General features: G+C 35.7%; 1 long non-coding RNA gene across 1 annotated transcript; it reads right to left on the bottom strand.

Moving 5' to 3' along the window:
* Positions 1 to 2,409: 2,409 nt before the first annotated feature.
* LOC127506571 (uncharacterized) lies at positions 2,410 to 3,830 on the bottom strand. The gene is made up of 2 exons (XR_007928032.1): positions 3,560 to 3,830; positions 2,410 to 3,471 (listed from the first exon to the last, which is right to left on the bottom strand). It is a non-coding gene; the product is annotated as an uncharacterized LOC127506571 (long non-coding RNA).
* Positions 3,831 to 8,150: the final 4,320 nt, after the last annotated feature.

Here is an 8,150-nt window from a genome sequence, read left to right as displayed (position 1 = left end):
GTGAAGGTCAGGGTAACCCACTAGTAATGACTGAAGTATTACCAAATCCTTTAGAAGGAATTACTAATTATTTGGATCAGTATTCTGAAGTGAGAAACATGATAACTCTCTAGTAACTACTGGAGTCATTGTAAACTTTTGAGGTTTTTGTACATTTTTGTACAGTAATTCCTTCTGATGTATTTGGTATAACTTAAGTAATAACTAGTGGGTTTCCATGATCTTCACTTTACAATACTGATCCAGATAAGTAGTAGTTCCTTTAGAAGGATGTAGTAACTCTTGAGTTATTACTATCCAATACTTTACAAAAACCTCAAAAGTTTACAATGACTCCAGTAGTTACTAGAGAGTTATCATGTTTCTCACTTCAGAATACTGATCCAAATAATTAGTAATTCCTTCTGAAGGATTTGGTAATACTTCAGTCATTACTAGTGGGATACCATGACCTTCACTTTAGAATTAATTATACATTATGCATCATTCATGTTAATTATGAACCTGTATATAGTAGTTCTTAGTAGTTCTCTGGGAGGAATGAAAAAACAGTAGTTACTGATTAGCTAATAGTGAACTACCACCTTCAACTGAGCACTGTTACTTACTAATTCATTAATCAGAGTTTCTTCTTAGTTAATAGTAGTTACTAGAGTGTTAATAATGCATTACTCATTTGTTCCTGTGTAGTTATTCATTAATGAAGGATCAGTTTTCTAAAGTGTTTCCAATCAGGCAAATAAGATCACTGGACATAAACACTCACTCTAGGACTTGTTTGATCGTTTTTTTTTTTTTTTTTTTTTTTTTTTTTTTTCATAAAAAGTCAATTTTAAAGACCGTACTCGCCCCCTTCACTCAAAATTCCTTTGGCCAGAAGTAATGCGTATAAAACATTATTTGTCCCAATGGCAGTGATTATTATAAATCACACTATTTTCTGAAATAATGCAAGAGAACGGTTGGCATTATAGCGCTTTTTAATTGATTGTTTAGATGAATTTTTATTGTTGTGGGATGTTTGGAAATATGTTAGGAATGATGTGGATAGTGTAATTCTGTTTATTTCTGTGTTTGTGTGTCAGTGTGTGTCGTGTTGTTAAGCACTTCTGTGGATGTATTTATGTATATGTATGACACCAGTGTCAAAGACAAATTTCTGCTCCGTGACAAACAGAATGAACAATAAAGTTAACTTGAGCTCAGATCATTTGGACTTGTATGAATTTAAATGGACTTTTCAGAATTTGGCAAATCTGAGAAAAGTTTGAGACGATGTTGAGACATATTTTTTCTTCAATTAATCCAGTGTGGCATCAGAGGAAATACATACATCATCAAATCAATGTACACAAACAACAAATTTGCTGTTAAAATTGGTAACAAACACACAGAATTTCTCCCTCAGTGTCGTGGAGTGAGACAGGGCTGTAGCTTAAGTCCTGCACTGTTCAATATATACATAAACGAGTAAGCGAGGGCTCTGGATCGGTCTGCAGCACCTGGTCTTACTCTACTAGACACTGAAGTCAAATTCCTCCTGTTTGCTGATGATCTGGTGCTGCTGTCTCCCACTAAAGAGGGTCTACAGCAGCATCTAGACCTCCTGCACAGCTTCTGTCAGTCATGGGCCCTGTCAGTTAACCCCAAAAAGACCAAAATAATGATTTAAAAGACACAGCCGACAAGACCAACACCATAGTTTTAAATTAGACAACATGCTCCTTGAGCACACGCAGAAAAACACTTACCTTGGCATAAATATTAGCAACACAGGGAATTTTAACAAAGCTGTGAACGACCTGAGAGAGAATGCACGGAGAGCTTTTTACGCTATTAAGAGAAATATCAAAATTGACATCCCAATCAGAATCTGGATAAAAATAATCAAATCAGCACTAGAATCCATCGTGCTCTACGGGTGTGAAGTCTGGGGCCCACTCACAAACCAAGAGTTCACTAAATGGGACAAACACCCAATAGAGACTCTGCAGACCGAACTATGCAAAGTTTTGCTAGGAGTACAGCGCAAAACCCCAAATAACGCCTGCAGAGCAGAATTAGGATTTTACCCACTTATAATCACAATTCAAAAAAGGGCCATTAAATTCCATACCCACCTAAAAAATAGTGATAAACAGACCCTCCATCACAAAGCCCTGAACTACCAAGAGCTGACACCAGAAAGAAATGCCCTCGGCCAATTGGTCTTAGAGCTGACTACACAAACCAAAACATGTCTGACTGAAAATAAAAACTTAGCCAGACCAAACCAAATAATCAAAACACAAAAAGAAAAATACCTGCACAAATTAGGGACACTTTCTATCCCCATTTCACAACTCACCACAAAGACTTCCAACAGAAACCAAATATGGAAAAACTATTTATTTCTATTTTATTGCTAGATTTTTTTCTTTTTATCATTATTATATTTATTTATTTTTATTGTACAGGTTTATTAATGCTTTTGCAATGTAAAGATTTCTTTCACCATGCCAATAAAGCTATTTTGAATCTTGAATCTTGAATCATATTTGAGGAGAGCAACCCAGTCTCTGACAGTAAATCATTCAGTGGTGTGAGATTTGAAGATGTGGCTTACATTCACTGTTGAAGAGTTGAGCTTGAGAACATGTTTGGATTGAATTCAGATCATTGAATATAATTTACAGAGAAACTCAAGTGAACATCATGTGGAACAGAGAGATGATGAAAAACACTGAGAGTGAAGATGGAGAAGAGACAAACACAACAGAAGAGATCCACAATCTCTACATACAACAAATGAAAACATCACTACAATCATTCTATAAAAAAAATATAAAAATGTAATTAAATTATGACAATCATATCATTAAACTGGTTTTGGCAATCAGTCCTTACTATGAAACACTAATAAAACAATAACAGTCCTTACTGGAATAAAAGCCATGATCACATCAACAAAATATTCATGTTATATACAAAAATACTGATGAGCTTTAAGCAAATTTATGTTCATTTAGATGATCTAGTGTTATTAGTGTTTGTCTGTGATCAGTGTTGTGTGTGATTGTGTTGAATGAGCAGCTGCAGTATCTCTCAGCTGTATCAGTGCACCACTGTGACGTCTGACTGACCGAGGTTTTTGTACCACTCTTTATCACTGTGTGAACACCCAGTTACTGTTTGGATAGTGTAAACTCTGACAGTAATAATCTCCTGTATCTTCAGTCTGGACTCCACTGATGGTCAGAGTGAAATCACTGTCAGATCCACTGCCACTGAATCTAGATGGAGTTCCAGTATAACGGCTTGTTGCTGCATATATCAGAAGTTTAGGAGCTTCTCCAGGTTTCTGTAAGTACCAGGCTAAATAAACATTACTATGCACTGCACTGCTGGTTTTACAGTTTATTCTGACTTCTTGTCCTGGTTGAACTGCTGTTATTGATGGACTCTGAGTTACAGTGTACTGTCCTCTACACTCTGAGAGAAAACAGAAACAAAAATGAAAATATTTCAATAGAATTAAAAAACAAAACAAAAAAAACAACAACAACTGTATTTCACAAACCTTGAGCAAACAGAGTGAGCGTCCAGATGAAGAAGGTGATTGTGTTCATTGTTGTTCTTTTGTCTTGTGTGATGATGAAGATTGTGTTCTGTTCTGCTCTCAGTCATGAAGTGTTAAACTCACAGCACTATAAACACTCTCAGACCACTGAAGCATGTGTGACAATGCAAAGAAGTGGGCAGGATTTACAACAGACAAACTACAATACACTATGATCATTTACATTCTGACTAATGTTATTTTTAGTAACTATTGTTGAATCCAGTGGCAGTTCAAGGGTCTCAGAGGTTACAAACATAAAAGCAGTCTCTTGAATAAAACTCAAAGTTAATCATCATCAGAAACTCAATAGGTCTCTGGTCTCATTTAACTTATTTCCAGTCATATTTCAAATCTGAAATGTTACAGAATGACATTTATCTTGTTTGGCTTCTGTAAATATTTGGGTTGAGCAACAGTGGAGCGTTGAAAGACCCTCATCCAGAACTATCGGATCAGGAGCTCTTCTGGGCAGTGGATCAGTATTTTTTTGTCATCATGCTGTGTGCCGGAGATCTCCAGTGCTTCTGGCACTTTGCTCACTATGGTGAGAGCTTCTACTTACACTTCATGGTAAGAGATTGTTCTGCATTTAAATATTAGTTTGAACTTGAATGGTTTGAATGTTTCAGCTCAGTATGTGTGAACACCAAACCTGTCCCTAATCTTACCCATATCCCATCTCAGTAGCAGCAAAAGTGTTTTGCAATACAGTATGAACACATTAAGTACATTGTACTTATTTTTTGATGTAAGTAGTAGTTAAGGCCACCTAAACATGTATCATCATCAACATAAATGAATAATAAACAATCAGCCATCATGTGAAATTTTCTGGCACTTCCACAAATATCATGCAGTGTGACAAAATAATCTTACAGATTTTATTTTTTTTTTTTTTTTTTTTTTTTACTGTTTACACACATTTTCAAAACTTTGCCTCATTTTCATTTTACCAAAATGAAGCACTGTGTTCAAAATATCACAAACACTTCTCAAAATCAAACATTTGTCTTACGTTGCAAACATCTTTGCCATAATATTCTATTTTTGGAAATATCATATACACACAGTTATTCAAAACCTAAAGCTCTTCTTTCATGAGCTTTAAGATTAAAGTAATTGACAGAGAGATGTTGAAAAATTCACGGTGAACACGAAAGCGAGAAGCATTTGTGGTTGTGAATACAGTATTATACAGTACGAAAGAAAAGAAATACATCAACCATGTGTAGTTGGACAGAAACAATGGTTGTGTTTGAAAAAGGAAATCCTGTTAGATTTGTGTGTTACATAGAGAATTGTGTGTTGTGTTTTGCAAAAAGTGTTTTATGAAATTGAAAACTGAGTCGAAGGCCGAGAATTAGTGCATGGTTTTGCAGATTTGGTGTGTGGTTCTGCTGTTTGAGTGTCAGCTTTCAGAAATTGTGTGACAAGTAAGGATTTTGTGTGTAAGCAGTTGAAAAAACAAAACAAAAACTGTAATCTGGAAACAGTTAGACATGAATATATCAATATAGTGTATGGAGTATCAAACACATGGGCTGCGTCTGAAATCACATACTCTCTTCAGTAGCACTTATTTTGATCAAGTAATTACTTCACGATCGCTAAAAAAGTATGTTCTGTATAGTATGAGTGTGTATGAATGTAATCTGGACGTACTACATCTGCCATGATGTCATTATCATGTGACCTACCAGCGTCAGTTGTGTCGCTTCAGTATCATTCACAAATCCTCTCCTGTGGCCTCATGGGATAGTAAAGTGTCCATCAGATGCACACTTCAGAATCTCACCGGAAGTAGCAGATCATCCGGTACTTTTTGCCTGTTCTTTTATAAATACTGTGAATTCAGACATACTTTTTTTTGTCACATACTGTTTTTCACCTACTATATAGTAGGGAAGAATGTGATTTTGGATGCAGCCACAGTCTTAAAGGAAAGGTGTGTAAAACTCAGTTATGTAAAAGACATGTGACCCTCTAGTGGTGAAGTATGGAAGTGCAATTAAAGGGATTGACTTTCCCAATAAATAATACAGATGATATTGTAGTGTAAAGTTTTACAGGGACGAGCACCGCTCACATTTTGTCCACATTTTAGTCCAGTTTAGTATAAGGGATATAAGATTGTATGTTAAATGTTTACTTAATAAATCATAATAAATAAATAAAAGTCTCTGAAAAGTTTGATACACCATTGTGTTGTTTGTGATCCTCCATCAGCAGCTGCAGTATCTCTCAGCTGTATCAGTGCATCACTGTGACGTCTGACTGACCGAGGTTTTTGTACCACTCTTTATCACTGTGTGAACACTGGACCACTGTGGTAACTCTGACAGTAATAATCTCCTGTATCTTCAGTCTGGACTCCACTGATGGTCAGAGTGAAATCACTGCCATATCTAGATCCACTGCCACTGAATCTAGATGGAGTTCCAGTATAGCGGCTGTTTATGGCATAAATCAGGAGTTTAGGAGCTTCTCCAGGTTTCTGCTGATACCAGGCTAAGTCATTATCAGTTAGTGCAACATCCAAACTACACTCTATTGTAGCTGTTTGACCCTGTTGGACAGTTTTAACTTCAGGTTGAGTCAGAGTCACTCCTCTGGATTCTGAAGAAGAGAAAAGAAAAACAATTATTGTTTAAAACTACTACCATCATATACTTTTGCAAGAACACCAAAACCAGAGTCAGTTTTTATCAGTCTTACCTTGAATAAACAGAGTCAGAGTCCAGATGAAGAAGGTGATTGTGTTCATTGTTGTTCTTTTGTCTTGTGTGATGATGAAGATTGTGTTCTGTTCTGCTCTCAGTCATGAAGTGTTAAACTCACAGCACTATAAACACTCTCAGAGCACTGAAGCATGTGTGACAATGCAAAGAAGTGGGCAGGATTTACAACAGTGTGTGCTGATAACAAACTAATAAACTCTCTACATATAAGATTTGGTATTTCAGAACGTTGATGAACCATTTAGCGATTAATTGTTCATATTGATTAATTGTGAAATATTTTTTATATTTAGAAGACTGATACGACAGTGTTTGACTTTATATTACAGTGGGTACGGAAAGTATTCAGACCCCCTTAAATTTTTCACTCTTTGTTATATTGCAGCCATTTGCTAAAATCATTTGATTATACTGATTGGACTTGATTAGGAAAGCCACACACCTGTCTATATAAGACCTTACAGCTCACAGTGCATGTCAGAGCAAATGAGAATCATGAGGTCAAAGGAACTGCCTGAAGAGCTCAGAGACAGAATTGTAATGACTTTATCAATCAGTGATTGGCTCTTTTATTTAGAAGGCGGGACTTATTCCACCATATTTCTCTCATAGAGTGGTGCAGGTATGACATCAGAACCCAGAAGACTAAGATTTTACAAAAAAAAAAAAAAAAAAAAAAAAAATATATATATATATATATATATATATATATAATTTTTTTTTTTTTTCAAAATTATGAGTAAAATAAGGTCTGTGGTAAACATAACTTGACTATACTTTGACGTTTTGTTCTACAAAGTAAATTACACACCCATAGGTGTCATTTGTGTGGGACAGGTAGAACATGTTGTCCCCACCACTTTTCTAAACATCTCACGCCGCGGATGTACATAATACTAATGAAACATCTCCAGTTGACTAGCAGAATATTAATTTCATTCGTTTGTTAAATAAGAGGCGATCTGGCTCTGGAATGTGCTGTTTTTGAAATCATGCTGAGTGTTTGTTGTCACTGTTATCAGGCTCGGGTTCAGTCTTCACACAGACGAGCGCTTCAATCTGATGATTAACGCCGTTGTGGAGACTCTAAAAAAACCATACGAGGGCGGATTACAACCCAGAACCTCTGACACGCTTAACAAAAGTTCAAGCACAGACCATGAGGGCACACAAACAGTTACAGCAGATTTATGTATTTATTCACTGATGTGAAGAATCTCGGGACTAACAATATAGTGTATTATAGTAGATTTTAAGGATGAAACTATCACGTTAAACAGGATTTGTTGATAAATTAAAGTCAATGTACAATTGAACTTGAACATGAATTATTGTATTAATACCACACACACACACACACACACACACCCCTTTCTTACCTGTTTTTTTTTTTTTTAAAGCAAACTTACACCACTGCACACACCCATACTGAAAATGCAAATTTTGCAGCAGTTATGTTTATTTTATTTAAAACATATGTTTTTAATAAGTAACTAGATATGAACGTTTGGGGTGTGAAAGTGTGCAGTTTATGTTGAAGAACAAAACGTCAAAGTATCGTCAAGTTATATAAATTGAAAAACCCCATTTATAAAATCCCACAGGAAAATCCCGCAGGAACCAGTGGTGAATTAGACTTCCAGGTTCTGACGTCACACCTGCACCTCTCCATTCACAGTAATATGAGCGAACCGTCTTTCTATATCTGAAGTGTTTGTTCTAGTCAGAAACATTCTGATTTTTATGTCAATTTTGATATTATTCTTAATATAAAAGCTCTTGTGTCTCGTCTCTCAGCACAGCAACAAAAA

The sequence above is a fragment of the Ctenopharyngodon idella genome, chromosome 24, assembly GCF_019924925.1.
Source record: "Ctenopharyngodon idella isolate HZGC_01 chromosome 24, HZGC01, whole genome shotgun sequence".
In the NCBI taxonomy this organism is placed as follows: domain Eukaryota; kingdom Metazoa; phylum Chordata; class Actinopteri; order Cypriniformes; family Xenocyprididae; genus Ctenopharyngodon; species Ctenopharyngodon idella.
This window is presented reverse-complemented; position numbering and strand designations above follow the sequence as displayed.